Source organism: Phasianus colchicus, chromosome 1 (genome assembly GCF_987193195.1).
Source record: "Phasianus colchicus chromosome 1, bPhaCol1.hap1.1, whole genome shotgun sequence".
In the NCBI taxonomy this organism is placed as follows: domain Eukaryota; kingdom Metazoa; phylum Chordata; class Aves; order Galliformes; family Phasianidae; genus Phasianus; species Phasianus colchicus.
Window position 1 is genome coordinate 95,068,019 of NC_143436.1, and position 21,008 is coordinate 95,089,026.

Here is a 21,008-nt window from a genome sequence, read left to right on the forward strand (position 1 = left end):
AGTTAAATGGAGGGCCTAATCCTTCTTAAAATATGTCCACTGTCACAAAGCAAGTGGACAGTTTGTAAGGGTGGTTAACTTCATTTATAACTGTCCTAAATCTTTTTATGCAACTGAAGAGTATTACGCTCTTAATGTCAGAATGGGACTGGAAGTGGAAGACAGCTGGAAATCAAGTCAATTGTAGGTGGCACAGCGTACATCCAGAAGGCAGAGGTAGCATCGGCAGTTCAAGGTTATGTGAAATATTTTGGATACTTGCCAATTATTTCTCGTGTAGTTAATAGCTTTCTTAATATTCTGGCTTTCTGGATTAGCAGAGAGAGCTTGCAAATGGAAGCCTAAGAGCTCTGTGTGCATGCTCACGGGTGATAGGCACAAATTAGAAGGGCTGTGGGAAAGGACCTCCTTCACGTACAGCTGTTGTGCCATGTGCATGGCTGTGTTGGGAGGGGGAAGGCAGGTGGTTTTCTGATCAATACTGTTATACTTGTCCAAGCAACCTTGTGGATGCAGTTATGAATTACACCCCCTTCACATAATATGAATTTATGCCTCTATCCCCTCAGGAGAATTGGACTGCAGTGAATTATACTTGCATAGCTACAGTATGGTTCAAATTATGTGAGCAGACAAGACTTATTTCCAGTTCTTAATGAAACAACAAGGACAGATCCAAAGACTGTCAAAATTAATGGCAGGATTCCTGTGGGCTGCATTAATTCAAGAACCACCTAAGAGGCCACTCTATCGCATAGAAAAAAATAATAATACAATTTTCTATGACTCTTGGTCATAGAATTTATATTTTCTCCCAGACTAGTGGTGAGGACCCCTATTATTACTTCAGGATGTGGCTCAGGTTCTGGTATTGGATATGAGTTCTTTGAAAATGTAATTAGGAAATGTATCACTTCAGCATTATCACTGTAAACATATGTCACTGTAATATAGCATTGTTATGAAATAAATATCTGATATTCTGGAAATATGGAAAATACAATTTGTTTTCAGAATGGAAGAAAGGCTACATTGCCTCCAGATCACAAAAATACTGCTGCTGAAAGCATGCTTTCACTGAATTCTAGAGTCAGAGGGACCTTGGCCATCTATACAGTGGTATGAGTGTACTTGACTGTTGGATATACGATGTATGAAAATGGCGACAACTATGTGACTGCCTAACAAAGGGCAGAATTTCTGGCTCTCCTTGAGAAATAACGTTGTCCTTCTCCCTGCCAGTCCTGCAGTTTTTTGAAAAACATCTGTGGAGCTTGCCTTTATGCAGTATTTTGTGTTACTTGTGTGCACTTTTGGGAACATCCTTTCTTGTTGTGTCCCAGTGGAAAAAAATATATAACACTGCTATTAGTGCAAAACATTCCATATAGTTTTCCTCAGAATTTATATTTTCTGTTTCAAACTCTTCCAGAGGAAAAGAGGGCATTGATTCTGTCAGAAGTCAATGATCTTTCCATGGGCTTAGAGACTTATGTGAATCTCAATACTTCTTAGGTTTAGAAGTTGAAAATATGCTTGTTAGTTGCTTGATCCAAGACACAGTCTGCTCAAACCCATGTGTTGATAGCCGCTTTACTTGACCTAGAGTTTCTTTCTGCTATGTGCCACCCTAGATTTCCTGCTCTCTGCCTGTTTTTGTGCTAGACCCTGATGTAGCTATTGTTTTGTTTCCCAGGGACATGGTTCTGCCTCATCTCTGCCCTGCTGACAGCTGATCTTCCTCTGGAAAATGCTAATTTGTTCAAACAAAAGCAGGTAGAGGAGATGAGCTTGAGACTTTTGTTGTTGTTTTCATAGCACTTTAACTGAAATGTTTTTTGTTTGCCCCAAATATACTTTCATCATTTCTTCAGTTCTACATTTTATAAATTTGTTTTTATTTGAAAAAGTAGAATTCAGGCAAAATTGTATCTTCTTTTGTCTGAACTGGTGTTTGAGGCCAGAAGAAGTATTTTCAGAATTCCCCTTTATATGAAATCAGTTTCCTTTCAGTCTAAATCCACAGAAATGTCCAGTGTCAAAGTGCAATTAATGCACATCAACTTCTAGACACTTTTCTCTGAAAGTCATTTGTCTGGTGCCATGGTGATCTAACTTTAACTGAGGTAACAGCCTAGATGAGATTATGCAGAGACCAGTGTTTGAGGTAAATAGTACACTCCACAATGCAGGTGTTGCCATGACGATTGTTGGCTCCCGCAGCTTAGACAAGGTTCACTGAAATGACGTGCTCCTGTCCAACCTAGAGCTCAGGTGAACACTGAGGATAGATATGGTCTGTAGAAGGTCTGAGGCAACTGCTGTACTGCCTTCTGATCTCCTGCACTTTGTTGTTGAGTCTGTGCTGCAAAACTTCAGTACCAATGCAGTGTAAATCCCAGCTACTAAAGCAATATAGTGTCCTCCGGTAAAGCTGCAACTAGGGTGCAGCATCCTGCTGAGAGATAGAAGATTAAAGCACCAAAAATTGAATCTGTTCTATACTGGGCAGCACTTCAACTGACTGTGGTCCTGGATCCTTTGTGATGCCTGAGAACCAGCTTTTCTAGATGTGAGATCTTGCCAGTGCCTTGAATCCAGGCCTGCTTCCCCTACTTACTTTACCTTGCACCATTCTGACTGAGGAGTAAGAGGCCCAAAAATGAAGGATGATGGCAACTTTATCCCTGCTTCAATCTGACACCAGACACAACATTCTGGGGAAGGGCAGATGTGATGACAGCATTCTTTAGCCTGGAAAAGACTTTAAATGCAACCATGTCTTTTCTCATGCATCTTACACTTACATTTGAAGTGCCAGTTATCACTCACTGTATAAACAGCTTGCTGGCTCCCATTATGCCCTCTGAACTAGAACTGTGCAGCCCATCTCCAATTCCTGCCCTCCTTGAAGTACAAGCATAATAAGGTTCTCAGTTCTGCACACAGCAATTAGATGTCCAAAATGTTTCTTCCTCTGTTCAGGTAGGTTTCTTAAAATGTAGGCTTGGAGCTCGTTACTTGTAGTAGTTGTCTTTTCCTTAGCAATAGTATTTAATATAGCCTTGGGGATAGGATATTCATCGTTCAAATTTACAAGCAAAAACTCATAAGAAAACTCTTCTCTGTAAGCAGATGGAGTATGTGGATAACCTGTATTTTCGTACTGCAGCCTATGCCTAAGGGTGGGAGGAGAAACTATTTTAAAGCTAGATATTATTTCCCTATATTACACACATTAAAAAAGTACATATGCATCTAACTGAATACAACATTCACCACCTTGTCTAGCAAGTTTGGCTTTCCTTAACTGTTCCTCTGTTCTTTTTGCTATTTCAAAGCAAGTATGCATGAGGTTAAATCATAGAATCATAAACTGGTTTGGATTGGAAGGAACCTCAAGTATCAAGTTCCAACATCCTTGCCAGCCACTAGATCAAGCACTTGACCGTATTGCCCAGAGCCCCATCCAACCTGGCCTTAAACATCTCCAGTGGTGGGGCATCTGCATTTTCTCTGAGCAACTTGTTCCAGCATCTCACCTCTCTCTCAGTAAAACAACTGTCCACCCTACATCTAATCTAAATCTGTCTTCCTTTGTTTAAAACTATTCCCCCTGTCCTATCACTATCTCCCTGTGAAAAAAGTTGATTTCTCTCATGTTTATAAACTCCCTTTAAATATGGAAGGCCACAATGAGAACTCCCCACAGTCTTCTCTTCTCCAGGCTGAGAAAATATGAGAGTTCTAGGTAGATATTCCTTCCTTCCACTTGTTATGGTCTTTAACTTCTTCAGAACAACATTACAGTGTTAACAAGAACTGTAATTCAACCAGACAGCCAGTCACCTAAAAATTCTGTTCAGCATCTTGTCTTTACTATGATGGCATCTGAGAGCTCTCTATAACTAAAAAAGGTTCAGAAGACTTTTGTTAGTCAAGATAAAGTTAATACAGTCAATAAAGTTTAATTGTTATTTCTTTCCAGAGGGAAGTTACAGAGATAGTTGTTTACCTGACTACTTAGTTTTAAGACCCACGTATATGTGTCTGTACAGAATAGGGAAAATTGAATGCCTTAGATTGCTGTCATTTGGGGTTCAGCTAATACTGAATTATATGGGTTTTAGCCTGAACCTGAGAAAAATGAAGTACTTATATTCAAGAGATACGAGTGCCTAATAGAGCTGCTGGTAGAAAATGAAAATGCAGTGTAAGACTTAAATGTACAGATAAACATGAGCCTAATCTTAAAGGCTGTTACTGAAGGAGCAGAACTAAGCCTCAGCTTTCCTTTGCAGAACCTGAGATTCTGGCAGTTCTTGTAGGTTGCTTACTTCTAATTCAGATTAATTCCAGATCCCTAATCTTGCAAAGAAAGGACAAAAAATGGTGTAATTGGAGTCAGATCATCAGCAGTGAGGAGATGATGGACTCTGAAGTGCAATATCTGTTACAGGCAATGCAGCATATGAATCAATATGGAATGCAAGTCTTGAACTTGTGTCCTCTCCTTGAGAATCTCTTAATGCATGCCTTTAACCATTGGAGACAGTTCTGTAGCAACTGCATCCCAGAAATGACACTGTCTTTTGCTTGCAAGCATAACTCTTCTTGCGTGGGTTTAATTCCGGCCAACAGTTTGCAGTGTGATGAGCTCAACCTGGCAGCCATGGGTAATAGCAACTAAACTCTGACCCAAGTTACTGAAGAATTCCAGTAATATCCTTGAATCACCATTCAAACTCTTCTCCATTTTCCCCAGTGACCACAGTAAAGAAGCTTATGAAAGAAAGAATAAATTGGGGTTTCATTCCATGGCTCTGTGTGAAGCCATACTAGAGTAAGGTGGGCATACAAATGACTATTTCCTCCTCCTGCCAAGGAAATAACATTGTTCTTGTAATACTCAGCTACTACACCTCAGTAGTGTAAGAGTGGTTCATCGTGAAAATAGAAGAATAGCCTAAAACTGCCGTTTGGTTCATATGTTTTTGTAGCAGTCACTATCATCACACTTGGCATTCTGTTCCAGAGATTAATTACTTTGTTGGCTGCCCAGATTCTAGTCTAAATTTAGACAGCAACCTTGCTGCTGCAGAAATGACTCCAATCCTAGAAGCAAGTCTTTGCCACCTTCATTCCTGTTGACTCATACTTTGTAATACCTAGGAATGACTCTGAATGAAGAAATTCATTGAAATAGACTTGTCAGTACATTTGAAGTGCTGTTGGCATTCTCTGCCCCAGAAAAGTGAAGGAAATAGTAGCTTTCATTAAAATGGGAAGCTCATTTATCAATTACTGCAGCTTAAAGCAAGTCATTAATTCTCCTAGCATCACTAGGAGGAGGACCAGCAGCTTTTCCTTGTTTGGTTTGATAGGGATTATGGTAATCATACCCATACAGAAGGAAGCAAAAAACAAGAGGTGACTCTGCCTTTACTGGGATAGATCTTGATGATGATTTTATTCTTATATTCTTGGATGACATTGCTTCCCTTATTCAGGGAGATAACACTAACATGCAGTAAAGTAGTCTTATTTCATTGATAATGACTCCCCAGTATATTATGAGATTTGCAGGCTGATCTCCTCTCCCCTACCCCAGCACAATTCACAAATCCTTTTTAATATATATAAAAAACAACAACAACAACAACAACAACAAAACTCACTTTACTAGCAGGCAATTCTTAGTAGGTTCATCAAAGAATAACTTATTTTTTTCTTCTCTGACTCACTGTAACCACACAGACAGAAAGATGGTTTGAGGTTCTGATTGTGCCATCTTGAACAAATTATGGATCTTTCCCTACTTCATAAGAAAAGACCACAGTGATTTTAGTGACATACCACATGGACCTAAAACTTCTTTAACTTGATCTAGAGTTTGATATATTTTGGCAAACCAGGCATCTGTATGAATGAACTGCAGAATTCATCTTTATATTGATTCCACTGGTAGGTGGAAAAGAGGTTTCCAATGCTATTTCACTTTTGAGTTATTTAAAATAAGTAAGATAAATACTCTTCAGGGGAAAATTAGTATTGGAAAGTGTCTGAAAGTCTTCAGGAGATGATATACATTTGCACTATCTTTGATAACAGGTATTCCCTTGGTCGCATACAAATTGTACTGATGTGTTTTTTTTTTTTTTCTTTTTCGATGATTGAATTTTGTGGATAGATGACCTCATTATACAGTTCAACAAAACAAAGGACTTACCTGGAAACTTTGTATTATTCCAGACCTCAATTCTACCAGATTAATATGGGACTTAGAATGTCATGTGAAATTTTTATTACCTCAGATAAAAGAATCTTTACAGAATGATAAAGAATTTACTTTCACTTTAACACTTTGTTAACATGATATCAAGACTCGCAGGAGACTAAAGGTCAAAGGTGACTTCTGTTTATAATATTCTTGCAGTTATGTATCAAGATAATGGAGAAACTGATGATTGGAGTTTAGCCAGTGAGTGCATGTTTAAGTTTAATGCAAAGTGTATATTTGTGTATATGAAATTTGACTTATTATGGAGAATGAAAACATTAACATGATTATTCTATGGAAAAGCATTTTTCAATCATATTGATAAGTTAACATGGATTTTCTGACTTCAGAATTAGTTTTGATTGCATCATTGATGAGTTGTAGAAACCAAAAGTTGTGGATCAAAAACTGATAAAGACATGTAAAGCATCAAAAAAAGTTCTTTTTTATTATTGCTTTTCTTGCAGCTGCATGATTTTCATGAGGAGAAAGCCCTTTCCAACTCAAACCATTCTATGATTCTGTGAGATGTTTGTAGTTCTATAATGTCACTAAATCACATGTAAAGGGAATTAAAACAACTGTGTAGTATCATTATGTAGTATGTAGTATCATTATATGTCAGGACCTTCTCACAAGATTGTGATTCACCATAATTTCATCTATTATTTCTTGAAAAATAGGAATTCTGTATTTCTAATTCATCTAAGCTTGATATAAGGTATTCTTAAATTGTCTTATTTTCAATAAAATTAATCTTTAGAATAATTAAAGATGAATTTCAAGGTTCATTTATCTGTTCAATCTACTCTCTCATTGGAGGAACTGTTAAAATAGCACATATATGTACTTAACCAGAGCACCTCAAGAAATCTGTATTTAGCATCCCCACAGTGTTCAATAGGCTTTTCCTTTTTTTTCCAGTTGACTAGCCTACATCATGCAATGATTTTGCTCTTTGACAGTCTTCAGGACTTACAAGATTTTCCCCGAATATGAGAGTTTCTTATTAACAGCTCTTATCTTCTTGCCAGATCTGGACACCAGCAGTGAAACCTCCCAATAATCCAGTGCAGCAAATAAGAACAGCTGTCAGAGTAAAAATAACTGATTTTTTTTTTTTTCTTTTTTCATATATATTAGAGTGTTCTCACATATTCTTGCAATTATCTCTCATACATTATTTCCAATAATTTAGTATTCATTTCTCCTTTATACTTATTACCTCTTCAGTCATTTAATTTAAATGCAACATGTTCAGTGACAGATTTGGTTAAAGTCATTCATTCCAAAAGACAAATTGGAAAACAAGAACTTAGTACTTATGAGGATTTGGGATTAGAAGATATGGACGCTTGTGAGACTCAGAAGAGGCCATTTCATGTTACCAGATGTGTTAAAATAACAATCTCAAAGATGTTTATTTAAGAATCAAAGTTAGTTCATTATTTTGGGTTTGCTTTAGTAAGTAGTACTTAGAGCAAACCAGTCTGCTTATTTTGACTGAAGTATTCAACTTTTCTCTCTCCTTGTGAGAGAACAGAAGGTAATCATGCTGCAATAATGCCAAGCAAGGTCAACCAAAATGCTTTCAGAGGGACTTTGCTATGTAGAATATTTTGGAATGTGAGTGTAGCCAATATTTACTTTCAACTTGAAAAGTGCCCGTCCTCAACCAAATACTTACACAGATAATTATAAATACAGCAAAAATATAAATAATGACAAATCCTTTCAGACTAAGCCAGATTCCAAAACCTAAGAAACCAACAAGAAGACAGAAGTCTTCCAGCAGTTGTATGACTTGCTTTGTTTTTATGCAGTTTTTTTCCTGCCTGAAAGTAACCACAGGTAAAGATGTTTTCCAGGATTTCTTGAAAGTTAAAAGGATTTTGTGTAAGCCTGAGATGGCTAGGGAGAGCATAAGTTGTGGGTTACACAGAATGGATCACCACTGCCTAATAATTCTTTCTCTGCAGTTTGGAAGCTGATAACGTGAGTAGTCCTGCTTGATTGAACTGCAACAATAACTCAAAGGTAGTTTTACAGGCTGCTAAGGCTTAGACCACATTGGTCACAGAAAGCAAAACTGGCCACTCAAATATTTAAGGTATGCTTTTTTCCCTTGGACTAACTGCCTACGTCAACCTAACCTTCCTGAGAGTTTAGGACAGGAAAGGGTCCTCCAAATGTAACTTGACGAAGATTACCTCTCACTGCCACACTGGAGTGGAGAGAGTCTACGCTCAAATGACAAAATTTGAAGATCCAGCAAACAGTCTTTGGAACAAAGCACCAACCCTGGTGTAAACTATTTAATTCAAGACATATGAAATACATCCTTCAGCATTGATATTTTCTCCCAGTTTCCGTGGAGATGGGTGATCTAGCTTCTGATTTTTAACAACAAATCTTCTGGAGAGAGAGTAGCATAAATGAAAATGCACAATAACTTATCTCTTTTATTGAGTAAAAATATATTAAACATTCCCTGTTCTTGAGATGAATTCAAGAGACCACACTGATGATAAACCAATTCTGACAATGTCTGTTTCTGCAATTTTGAAGTTGCAGCAAATGACTAACTTTCTTTCATGAAAGGAAGATGCAAAAAATTACATATTATGTTTGTCTCTGCTGAAGTCATTGATGTTGCTCTTAGTGAACTCAACAAACTTCACAGCCATCAGAGCAGACCTTTTTTACCCAGACTGTGACCAAGGGGATCCCATGCAATATATCAGAGGATGAACATAATGCTGTTTTAGCGTGTCTTAGCTCTCAAACAAACAATAGCAATGCCTATTTGAGTTAAGATGGAGGGTCCATGTCCGGATTGCGAAAGTTCCCTTTAGTTGTGGAAACATTGAAATCATGAAATCACTCTGACATTGTCACTTGTTGACTTCCTACATACTTTTGGTATTCAGCAATAATACATAACAAAAATATGTTTCATGATTGTAAGTTGAAACAAATGTGCATTATAGGTAGACTTTTCAATCTCGATTTCTTGTTCTTTCTTAGTAAATGTCCAACTGTCCTTAACCTTTCTCAACCAGACAAGCCACAAATTGTTTTTTACCACTGCATTTGGGGTGATAATTATTGGTGAGTGCAAAGTGTAAATCACTTCATGTCATTTCCAGTAACTCAATCTTTTGTGTCTACTGTGACAATCAAAGTGGTTATAGAGCTTGGAGTGGCTTGGCGTTGTTTTTTTGTTTGTTTGTTTCTTTGTTTCTTTGTTTTATTTATTTACTTGTTTTTCTAAAATCAATTATTACAAGTCTACTTGAGTTTGCAGGAATAGAGGCAAGCATGCTCATGGGTTTTCTCCCGGACTCTGATACTGTTGAGAATCTTCATTAGAGATGGTGGGTATCTGATGCATGAACCTGGGCTTGAAATACAGGAATTAATTGTGCAGAAAAGTCATTATCAGGATTAAGTCCGGTGAAAAAGTAAGTCTAAAATGAGATTTTATTTATTTTATAAGCTAAGGCATAACTATAACAAGCTTGCGGTTCATAAAGTTTCTCTGTATGACCAAGCAGTGAGTTCGGCCTGGGAAGCCTGGAAGAAAGCCAGGGCTCTGCAGTCTGTTGTATACTTCAACATCAACTACAGCATTGTGGCATGTTTTTGCCTGCAGAAAGTCACCAAGGACAAATTGTCTATTTTCATATTTAGTCTTAATCATCCTCATGTAACATTTTTTTATTGATTCATTCTGTGCATGAAGCAAGGGACTGCTTCTTGACATGAAAGACAGAAATCAAAACAGTGGAATGACAAGAACTTGTTTACCTGCATCAGAAAGATGAGACGGTGGTTGTGGGGAAACAGCTCTCGCTCTCCTAAGAAAGTGATAGAAAGATTTTCTTTTTCAGCCAGTGAGATCATTCTTCTATTGTGAGTCTATGTCTACTTGGAGACATGAACCTTCCTCTAGTTCCATAAGGTGCAGAAAAAAAGAAAAACATAACTGCGTACTCCAGTTCTCACTATTCCTGAGCTGTGTTGTGTGAAATCAAAATTTTCCAACCAAGGAGAAACATGAGTTCAGCATTCAGAAGGAAGTACCTGCCAAATTTGAAGCTTTAAAAAAGAGAGAAGGGGAGGGAAGGGGAGCTGATTTATTCCAGCTCAAAGAATTTGACTGCATATAACAGCTGGACAATCTATTATTTTTTACACGTGGACAGCCTCAGAAGTGTTCAGAAATAATCATGCAGCTTGAGCATGCAATGAGTATCAGAAAATTTACCCAAAACAGTAAAGGAGGAAGGGAAGATACAAGTCTTTTTAATGCAGTCTAGCCCGAAAATAGTGTCACAAATAGTTACCACATGGCAGCAGTGGTAAACTAATGCTTGGGGACAGCAATTACAAACATCACAGTAACCTCTGACAGGTGCCAAATGAAATCTCTAAGTCAACATCTGCCCTGAGAGGCTGTATATACCCAAAAGGAATATTCCCTCTTGTGCTCTTATCTCTCATTCCATTCTCTTCTACCTGCCAACAGCTGTGAAGGCTGGCAAGCTGCCTAGAAGGCTCTGCAAATTTTAAAATAAAGAGGCGTGTTAATTTGGGAAGATTTCTTCAAATCTGTAGTAGGTGAATGGCATGCCATAATTCTGCCTAAGTCATCGTCTTCTTGTGAAGAGCTCCTCTTTCAAAACATATGCATACTGGAACACATCTATTGTGCCAAGGCTGTTTTTTTCTCTTTCCCAGGTTAACTCTCTGGGGTATCCTCTGATCAGATGCTGGCAGTGTACCTTGATTGTACCTATAAACTGATTTAATGTTGTTTAATGTTAATTTTCAGGCACATGAACCTTTTGACCATATTGGTATGCAGTAGTTTTACAAAGGCAGGAGTAACTACTCTCATTTTGAAGAATACTTCTGGAGTCAGAGAAGATGCAGTTAGTGTAGGAATGACAGTCTTAGCAAGCAAGAAGTCCTCTGGGCACAATTTAGACAGACTTGACATTATTCTAACCTATAGTATAGGAAGATAAAATGTCTTCCAGCTGCCTGCTGGATCTGGAAGTAAGAAACATCAGCAGTCTTCCCCTGTGAGGCCCTGCAGAAACTATATGCAGTAGCAGAAAGAACTGCTTAATTTTAAAGGAACAAAGTCTCGGCATTTTTAGAAAAGTTTTAGAAATTAATTGCTTTGGTTTTGATGTTCAGAAGAGAGAGAGTCATGGAAGCCCTTTGAAAAAAGGAAAAGGGTTCGTGTGGGCCTCAGTTTAGTTTTCCAAAATTTCATCATCTGCCAGGGAGGTCTATGCAAGATTGCAGACCCAAGGGAACAACAAACCTAGTTAGCTTAAACTGTTTTTTCTGCCAGCTCACTAAGACAAGTGGGAAGTCCAAGGTTTGTAATCTCTATTTTTTTTTTTTCTAGAATTAAGTTGCTTAGTGTTTGTTTGCTAGTTCAGTCCCCCCCTTCATGCCTCACAATCATTTAATAGGAAAACCAAGGATAAAATGTTGCCTTTCCTCTCTTCTTAAAATACCCCCAAACAAGTACAGAACAGAGCAGAGCGAAATAACCCCAGTGACCACTAGCCAAAACTCGCAAGTAGTATGTGCATATCTGAAATAGTTGGTGCACTCGCATAGGAAATCGCTGGATATTTTACACCTCTTGCAGCGGTTTAGTAACTGGCTGTGGAAGCTCATTCCCCACTTGAGAAAGTCATGAATTATACAGTTTTTACATCTGTTGAGCATGTTGTGCTTCTCAATCATCCAACTATACTGAGCCCTAAGTTTTCAGCCTTCACAATGAGATCACTGTTTTCAAGCACGTTCTAGTGGCATTTTGTCAAGCCATGTGTGTTTTCAAGATGGGGGCAGGGAGGGAGGAACAAAAGTATGCTGCCGTTTCTCAGGATTACAATCTACTTTTCAGCCTACATAGAACTGTAACTGACCCATCAACAAAAAATATTCTTTGTTTACTACTTCTTCTCCCCCTTGAAATGGTATTCCTGTTGTGGAGAAGAGGGCATAAAGGAGGAATGAGTCCTTCACTTTGGATTTAAATTTCCGTTTGTCTAAAAACAAACAAAAAAAGCAGAACACCAAGAACCAAAAAAATAAAACACAAAAAAGTCAGTCATTCTTAATCTCATCCTTAATCCCCCTTTTAAAATGTATATCACTCTGTGAAAACTCATTTTTGCTCCAGCTGTGTAGTGTTTTGAGTAAATCTCAGCTATTAAAAAAAGGCTGATGATGAGAACACTATCGTGAACTTTAAGAGAGATTTAATATTTTAATTTTGCTTAGGTGTAGGGATGAAAAAACTGCATATAAAAATTAGCAAATTTTGAATCAAAGTACTGAAAATTTGTGATAGCACTAGACAGATTCCATGGAGCTCAGCATGCACAGCTTGGGAAGGGGTAAAGACAGAAAACCTCTGTAAGGATCATCCATTGTTTATCTACTGCAGTAAAGGGAAACGTAGAAATTAATTTATCTTGAGTCACCCAAGACTCCTTGAGATCCCTACAGCTGTACAATTCACAGACAGATACTAATTCTTTGCACTAAATGGAAGTGACGTAGTATTTTTTGTTACTTTTCCAGGGATGATCACTCATTCCTTAAAGAGTGATTGGCTGTAGTAACATTATTTGTCAATATTCAGATGTAAAGAATGCAATTGTAATATATGTGATGAACATTAACTACTGAACTGCAGAGATGCAGCTTGATCTTTTACACATCTCTTGTACTTGGTTTTTGTATTTGAACAAATCTTGTATAACTTACACTGTTGGAAGAGAAGGAATAGGCATTCCCATACAAATTGATAACAAGCATGGCACTGTGGAAAGGCACTGAATGTTACAGCCTCCTGTAAGATAAGCCAAGCTAGCAGTTTGATCAAAAATATTTCTTGCTGAGAAACTCAGCATGTGAAGAAAACCCCTTTAAAAGCAAAGCTCGTCTAAAACACTTAGTCCAGCAGTGCTTAATTCAGGTAGTCTATGTGCCTGTAATTCACAAGAGTTCCCCATCCAGTGGGTACATGGGACCAGCTGGGCCCAGCTGGGCTGTGGGTGTGTGAAGAGGGAAAGGCAACACTGAGACCTCCTGCCTCTTGGGCAGATGTGGCACCCAGCCGCCCTGTCAGCTTTCCTTGCTACACAGAGGTGAGGGAAGAAAGGACAAACCATGGCTGAGGACACCTCTAACCTGCTGGACAGTGCCGCCATTTTCCCTAAGGCCTCAATAGCATATTCTAGCTGAGGTCAGCAATACTTCAATGAAATTTTTGAGATGTTCCATCACGAGTTGTCTGTACCTTGCTTGTGATCGCAGCACAGTGGTAATCAATGCTGCAAAGGTATGCCAGATTTTGTCACTGTCACATAGGGGCTGCCTGTCTCCAACATGGTGTGGGGTTGGCTCCCACAGGATGCCATGATGTCAGTAGGATGCTTATAACCATGCTGCTGATCTGTGGTACCTCAAACTATCTTTGCCTGCAGAGCAAGAAAGCCCACAGTAGCAGTCTCCTCAGATGTACTAGGGAGCAGCGACTTTTTACTCATCATTTATGTAATCGTGTAAGAAAGCGATAGACTAAGGTGCTGGCAAAACTCTTCAGGGATAGTATGGTTGTGGTTACAGTCAGTAAAAATAGTTGTCTATCTGTAGCTATGTGCAAGCTGAAAGTTGCTTATATCTAAGTTAAATAAGCAAAGAATACCTTACCACAAAGGAGACAATGCTGATGTCTCCACTGGTTCCAGCTGCTGCAGCTAAATCCTCTCAGTATTATTTGTGCTTTCTCTCTCCTCTCCTCTCCTCTCCTCTCCTCTCCTCTCCTCTCCTCTCCTCTCCTCTCCTCTCCTCTCCTCTCCTCTCCTCTCCTCTCCTCTCCTCTCCTCTCCTCTCCTCTCCTCTCCTCTCCTCTCCTCTCCTCTCCTCTCCTCTCCTCTCCTCTCCTCTCCTCTCCTCTCCTCTCCTCTCCTCTCCTCTCCACAAAATGCACACCTTGGATTTTGAATACAGTTACTTGCATATAAATTTTGGGTATGTAAGCTCACCATTTCATTTTGGTCAAACTTTAATACCTGTGGATGCCTCTGCTCTTTCTGTTTAGATAATAAAATTTGGTGTTCCTGATACACCTATAGGCTATACCCTGATTTTGGTATGATTTCTTTATTCTGCTGCAAAATATCTTATGTGACTAGCTTTGCCAGGAGCCAGAAATGCTATGAAAAAAATATTTTAAAAGTACTATGTGATAGCTTTACTACCTAGCATATAAAAACTAAATGTAATCTGAAGTGTAAAAATCAAAGTTGGCTGAAAAAAAATCTGAAAGAGGGTGAAAAGCGTCAAATATGTTGTTCACTGCACATAGCCCAGCCACTTTTTGATTTTATAGTATTTACACTGAGCTCAGTCATGACAAGAGTTAAGAAAAAGGATGAACACTCAAGAGGGGGGGAGCCTGTGGGCTAATATTAGCTGCACTGTTTAGTTTCAGGACACTGTCACAAAGAGGATGAGAAGCCGAAATATCTTTGGTATTACCACTTGCATGTTAAATGGGATTCCCCCCTTGAAGATATTTTTGCATTGTCAGAGGAAGGAAATGGCAGCTGCGAAGTTGCGCTCCACTCGTGCAGACCGCAGAGCCCACCCCGCCCCCCTGGAAATTCATGCCAGATGCAGGAAAGAATGAGCAAGGGTTTCAAAGTGGACACTCAGCATATGGAAAGGAATAGTTTAGCAGCTAGAAAGTCTTGGATAATTTCAACAGGTCTCAACACTGAAGCAGTTTTTCAGAAAATCTGCTCTGAGGCTCTCAGTAGTACAAAATAAAGACCTATAAGTCTCCTAGTGTTCATGGAAACCGAGTTTAAAACTGGCTTGCTGAAAGGTCTTTTAAAATATGCTGTCTGCATGCTTGCTGTGAAGCAAAAGTAGTATATGTTAGATTTTGAGGATCAGTGAACTGTAGTAACAAAGTACCCATAAGAAAGCGAGGTTTGTGAGCAGGCCAAGTGAGACAACCAAGTCATTTCTAGCTCTGGTCCGGAAGGTACCTAGACTCCTCGGCTCAAAGCCATAGCTGTTGTAACCAGAGTTGATTAGAAAATGGTAAGCATTTTCCATAAGACAGACAAAATCAAGAAATGTTTTGTTTAAAAATATTAACAGAAAGAATCAACTAAAACAGCTGAGAACCCAGAATTCCAGTTATATTTTCCAATTTTTTTGAAATGTTTTGATAAAATCTTGGCTTTCAGAAACATGCATGAAATATTTTGGACTCACTTAGCCATAGACAAAAATGGATAATTTGAACAAAACACAATGTCTCCAGAAGTATCCATTTCAGAAAGAGAGGCCTTTTCCTTCTTTTGCTGAAAAATGTTTTGATTGAAAAAATGTGACCTTCTATGTTTATTGGGCTAAGTATAGAAGTGAACACAGGACATCTTGGCTCTTCCATGAGCACTTCTAATGAATTGGTTTGCTCTGTCCCCTGCTCAAGAGCTTAACCACCAAGTGAATGGTGTGCTGCACAGCCAGAAGTAGATCTTATTTAAGCCGAAGATAAAGAAATGAGTCAGGTGTGTAAGGAGCTGAAGAAAGAACAAGGTTAGATCTGGCGAGAAAGAAGATTTTTCTTCAGTTCAGAAGTAAATTACATGAAGAAACGAGAGAAATAAAACAAGGTCGCATGCCTGTAAGAAGACATGTACTTGCTGGTCCCTGAGCCTCAGTAATAAATTTGTGTTCTTTGGTCCTCCACCACAGCCATCTTTTATTGCCCTAATTTCTTGACTTAGTAACAGATAAACAATTTTAATGACATGGTACTAGGGATATTTTTTGAAGAGCTTTTCATATTTTATGCCTTCCAGTGTTGTAGTAAATTGCAGTTATTTTGGCACAGCTGCTGCCTTCTCCAAGTATGCTTGTGGTGTCAAGGTAGGCTGCATGTTCAAATCTGAAGGTTGGGTCACAGAGCTCCTGCCATCGGTAGTACAGTTGTTTTTTTCTTGTACAATGTGCTATACGTCAGAACTGCATGTAAGTAGAAATATACTATCCAATTGTAAATAGGGACATTTATTCTTGTATTTGGTGTTGCCTGTGTATCATGGCTATACTTTATATCTGTTCCGCACACAATATAGAAAACTATATTAGGAGTACCTCCCTTCTTGGGTTTCCCAGCTGGAAGCAATAAATCTTTTTTCTGTAAACTATACCCAGGCATTCCTGGGCACTTAAAATCAGGAGAGTGCTGCAGCTCTCTGTTCTCACAATGGGCCTTGGTAGAAAATACACTTCTGTTTTTCTTATTTGGTAAAGACAAGGACTGCCTTTTTGAAAGCCACATACAAATATTTTGGTGCTGTAGCTTGTTGGGGATTACACTTTCAAGTTATTTCACATAAACATAAAGAAAGATATTCTTTTAGTCCAATATCAAGGCTCCTAAGCTATTATCTTAATGATAGAAAATGATACACAGCCTGGGAAAATCATTATTGCCTGTCCTGGTCAGAATACATATTTAAATACATTAGTAGGCACTGAACTTTCAAACTAGGCTGCTAAATCATGTTCTTCTGCCAGTTGTTAATTTGTGTTGTACTTGGTAAAAAAATTTTCAGCACCTCCTGGGAGGTGGGTCATTCCTTTTTTGCAGTTATGCAATTTGCATATTGCAATAACTGCAATTTTCATTTGAGGAAGTTCAGTTCTGTGATGTCAAGTTGTGGAAATAAGTAATACAAGTGATATACTGCTTTGCAACAAGTATACTTCCTAGAGGCAGAACTTTAAGGGCATGAGATGCACAGTTCTCTTTTTAGCAGTGTCTGCTTTCAGTTGAGCCCATTCCTTTCAAGTCTTGTTTCTTCCACATCTTTTCAAATTCCCACCTTTTTTCCTTAGAGTCATAAATGTGATGGAATACAGAATTAAGGGATACAAAGAAACATGTTTGTTTTTTTTTTTCTTTTCTTCTGAACGATTTTCACTCTACAAGGTCTTGACACTAGAGGTAGGCCTACCAAATCTTTTCCAGATAGTGGAGCAGCAATGTCTTACAATTATATTTCATTAGATCTTGCTTACTTGACCCTCAGATTCAGAGGACAAGGCACCAATGGCATTGAAATTTAGTATAGGTGAGGTCTAGATATCAAGAGTGTATTTTACCAGTGGCATCTAAATTTAAATTGTTCCATTAAAAAAAACAAAAAACAAAAAACAAAAAACAAAAAACAAAAAGACACAACACAACAACAAAAACATTAAAAAAATCCCAAACTTGTTACTCTTTTTAGTTTTTCACTTTTTTTTTCTCTCTTTTTTTCTTAGTATTTTTAAGTTCAAAAACTTAATACCTTTTGCAGAAAAAACAATAAATCCCACATTATTACAATAGCAAAAACACCATGTCTTTTATAATGGAACACCTATTCAGGATATCAGTGGGTTTGATGAGCCGTTCGTAAAAGCATAAACAGAAAAAAGAGAACTGTGCTTATCATTTATAGGAACACCTCTCAGATAAATTACAAATAAGGGTAGTGCTGATGCTGCATTCCATTTCAGTCACTCCTACCAAGCATATAGGAAAGGATGTTCAGCATGTTCATGATCTGGATTAAATCAGGAAGGTCATTCAAAGACAGATTTAGATCTAAGGAGAACTATGACTTAGTAAATTCACTTTATTCTGGCCTGTGATACAGTAACTGCTTTATAAAAAGTGTCACTGGAAGGACTTCTGAATGCTGCTGCTCAGAAAATGAAGTTCTTTGGGGTTTCCTGCTGAAAGGAGTGCCCACCTATTTTTGTCAAATTGCTTTAAAGAAAAATTATTGCAAACTGAAGTCTTGTAGACCATTTATATTAAAAGCATGAATTCTTAAAAAGATTATCTTTTCTATACTCTTTCTCCTGACTTCAAAATAAGGAGAAAATCCCAGTCATACAGCACAACAAATTCTCTAGGAAGGAAAAAGTTTCTGTAGAAAATGTGGTCTTATTTACTTTTAATTGCTTGAAATAATGGAAGTGGTGGAGGAGAGACATTGTTTTCAACAGGCTTTAGCATTACATTGGCTTATAGAGATACTTACCATTTAATGGAAGGTCTGTTCTGAAAGGTATTCTATGTGATACTACAAAACCAATAAAAACACATTTCCCATAAAACCAAATGAAAACAAAAGCCTGACCTCCAAAAAAAGCCAAAAGGTTTATTTTAGTCATTAATGGGAAGAAAGCCGAGTGCCATAATCTGTTTTGGGATTTTACCTAATTTACCTGTAATTTCTCCCCTCCGTACATCCCCCAAGATTCTGTTTCCAGGATGCTTGAAAAATATGACAAATGAGGCCAGGCACAGGGCAGACTACTTCTTCATACTCTGCCTACAGAGTTACCACTCTGTGTTACTGCACTGTGCATTACAAAATCAAATCTCAGGTAGTTAGCTGAGCTATCACTATAATCCCCCATGGCACAGGTATTATCCAGATGGAGCATTGTAAAGGCCAAGATCTTGGTACAAACTTGTTCCTCTTACTTCAGAATGTTTCTAAGCATTCCTGTTTCTACATCTGTATTAATGTCCCATGTATAATTTCTGTGTGAGGTCTGGTACTCAAGTCTTTCACTTCATATGACCCAAACAGGAGCTAGAGAACTACTATGAATAACAGGGCCCTTTTCCACAGTAAGGACATTCCATTAACATTCAGAACAGGCTTTCTAACTTTCTAACCTCTGTAATTATTCTCTAAGCACAAGTAGATTGCCATAAAAAATTGCCGAAGTCATGGATATTTTGAGTTTTTGTCATATACTGTGCTGTTAAATCTGCCATAGAAGGAAAACTAAAATTCTGCATCCAGAACTGTAGGAAGTTTGGGGTGAAAGATGGATTAAGCTTGCTTAGTTTGATAAGAGCTTTCTTTTCTTTTTATCCTTTTGGATACACACATGTTCTCACATATGCCCTATGAGTACTGAAAGCAGAGCCAAAAAATAAAGTGGTAGTAGTTATTCTGCCTTTTTTTTTTTTTTCCTGACAAAATTAAAACTGTTCAGTCATGCACATGCTTACACAAGATGTTACTGTTTTATTTTAGCTCCTCATTGTAGAATTACCTTATCTCTGATAGACAGTCCATAGGTATTGAATTTCAAGCTTGCTTATGGAGATGATATCAGTCACCAATATTAGAGGATTGATCTAGGAATTAGGTGATGCAAACCTATATCAAAGCAGGTGGCAACTTGCTGATATTTGTCATTTCTGACTTACGAAGCAAAGAATCTATGAACAGTAGTAACATTAAATGTCTGGCTTCAATTCTAAATTTGGCTGCAAGAAAACTCATTTACACTTAGGTTTTAGATATGTCAATCTTTGCCTTTTCTCTGTCTACAAGCTGTAGACATCTGCGTAACTAAAAGTTAACATTGTATTGTTAGAAATTAAATATCTTCATCAGTTTACTGGCTTACTCTGCTGTCACATTGATTTGTAAACATCCTGATCTTCTAAAGAAGACCCCTCCAGAGGAAACAAGGGGACGTCAGTCCCTCACCCTCATGAGAGTATGCTCATGTCTTCTGTATTAAGTCCTAACTGATATTCACCCAAGAATATCAGACTACCTCAGAGTTTCTATAGGATTCATCAGGCTTAGTTCATACCTAAACAGACTTTGGTCTTAAAAAGGTTAGTTTTAAGAACTATACTGTATCACCTAGACATTCTTCAACCAGCTTTTGCAATATCTTTGTCAGTTGAGTACTGGTGAGCAACAAGAAGCACATTACAGCTGTCAACTTCTTGGGCCAATATAGCAAGACATAGTGAGACATTTTTCTGAAGTACACTGAAAATATAACTTTCTTATCATATCTGTTGACTGAACTGTAACTTACATGTTTTAATTAAGCATCAGATAGTTTGCTGTTTGCTCCTAGTATATACATCTGTCAACAATATCTCCACATCAGCATGTGTATATATATCCTTTGGGGAAAAAAAAAAAAAAGATATTTAAAAAAACTATTAAAAAAAACAGACATAAGCAAACAAACAAATACCAAAACAAAATAACAAGAAAAAATTACAGTCCTACCTTTGCTGAGACTGAATTTACTGAGGAGTGAAACTCAATAATCAATAGCAACAGAAAACACTGAGTGGGGGAAAGTCATTATGTATATCCTAAGAGGAATAATGAAATATGCCCAGCTTATATAGTTAATCTTCTCTGTAGGCTGCTCTGCAAATTTAAGGAAGATTAAATTTCAGATACGCTGTTTCTTGTTTTTTCTGGCAACAATGAACTTCAACTGGGGAGGAGAGGGGGGGGGGGGGAAGGGAAAGGCTGAGGGAATGAGAGGCTGAGAAGGGAGAAAGAGCCACAGTAAAGTGTCTGCTGTCCATGTAGTTTTGCCAGACTGCTGTCTCAATTGAGAGCTGTGATCGAGATTTATTGGGCTTAAAATATGAAACAGACCTTTCATGTTGGAATTCCAAATATCTTCTTAAGCAGTTGTGAGTACCACCAAATGCTTAAAGGCAACACACCAAAGTTTAAACCCACACAATAGTTTCTTCTCTCTTGTGAACCAGCAGATTGTAGAAATCTTTTTCCATCTTCTAAGTTTTGGACTTGGGAAA

At 37.9% G+C, this 21,008-nt stretch overlaps 1 long non-coding RNA gene across 1 annotated transcript in view; it reads right to left on the reverse strand.

Annotated features, from left to right (window-relative positions):
• Positions 1-20,614, reverse strand: part of LOC149919879 (uncharacterized) — a 37,047-nt gene extending 16,433 nt beyond the window's left edge. The window contains exons 1-2 of the long non-coding RNA XR_016458744.1: positions 20,461-20,614; positions 20,261-20,351 (exon numbers count right to left, since the gene is read on the reverse strand). This is a non-coding gene — a long non-coding RNA (uncharacterized LOC149919879). The remainder of the gene's footprint in view (positions 1-20,260; positions 20,352-20,460) is intronic.
• Positions 20,615-21,008: the final 394 nt, after the last annotated feature.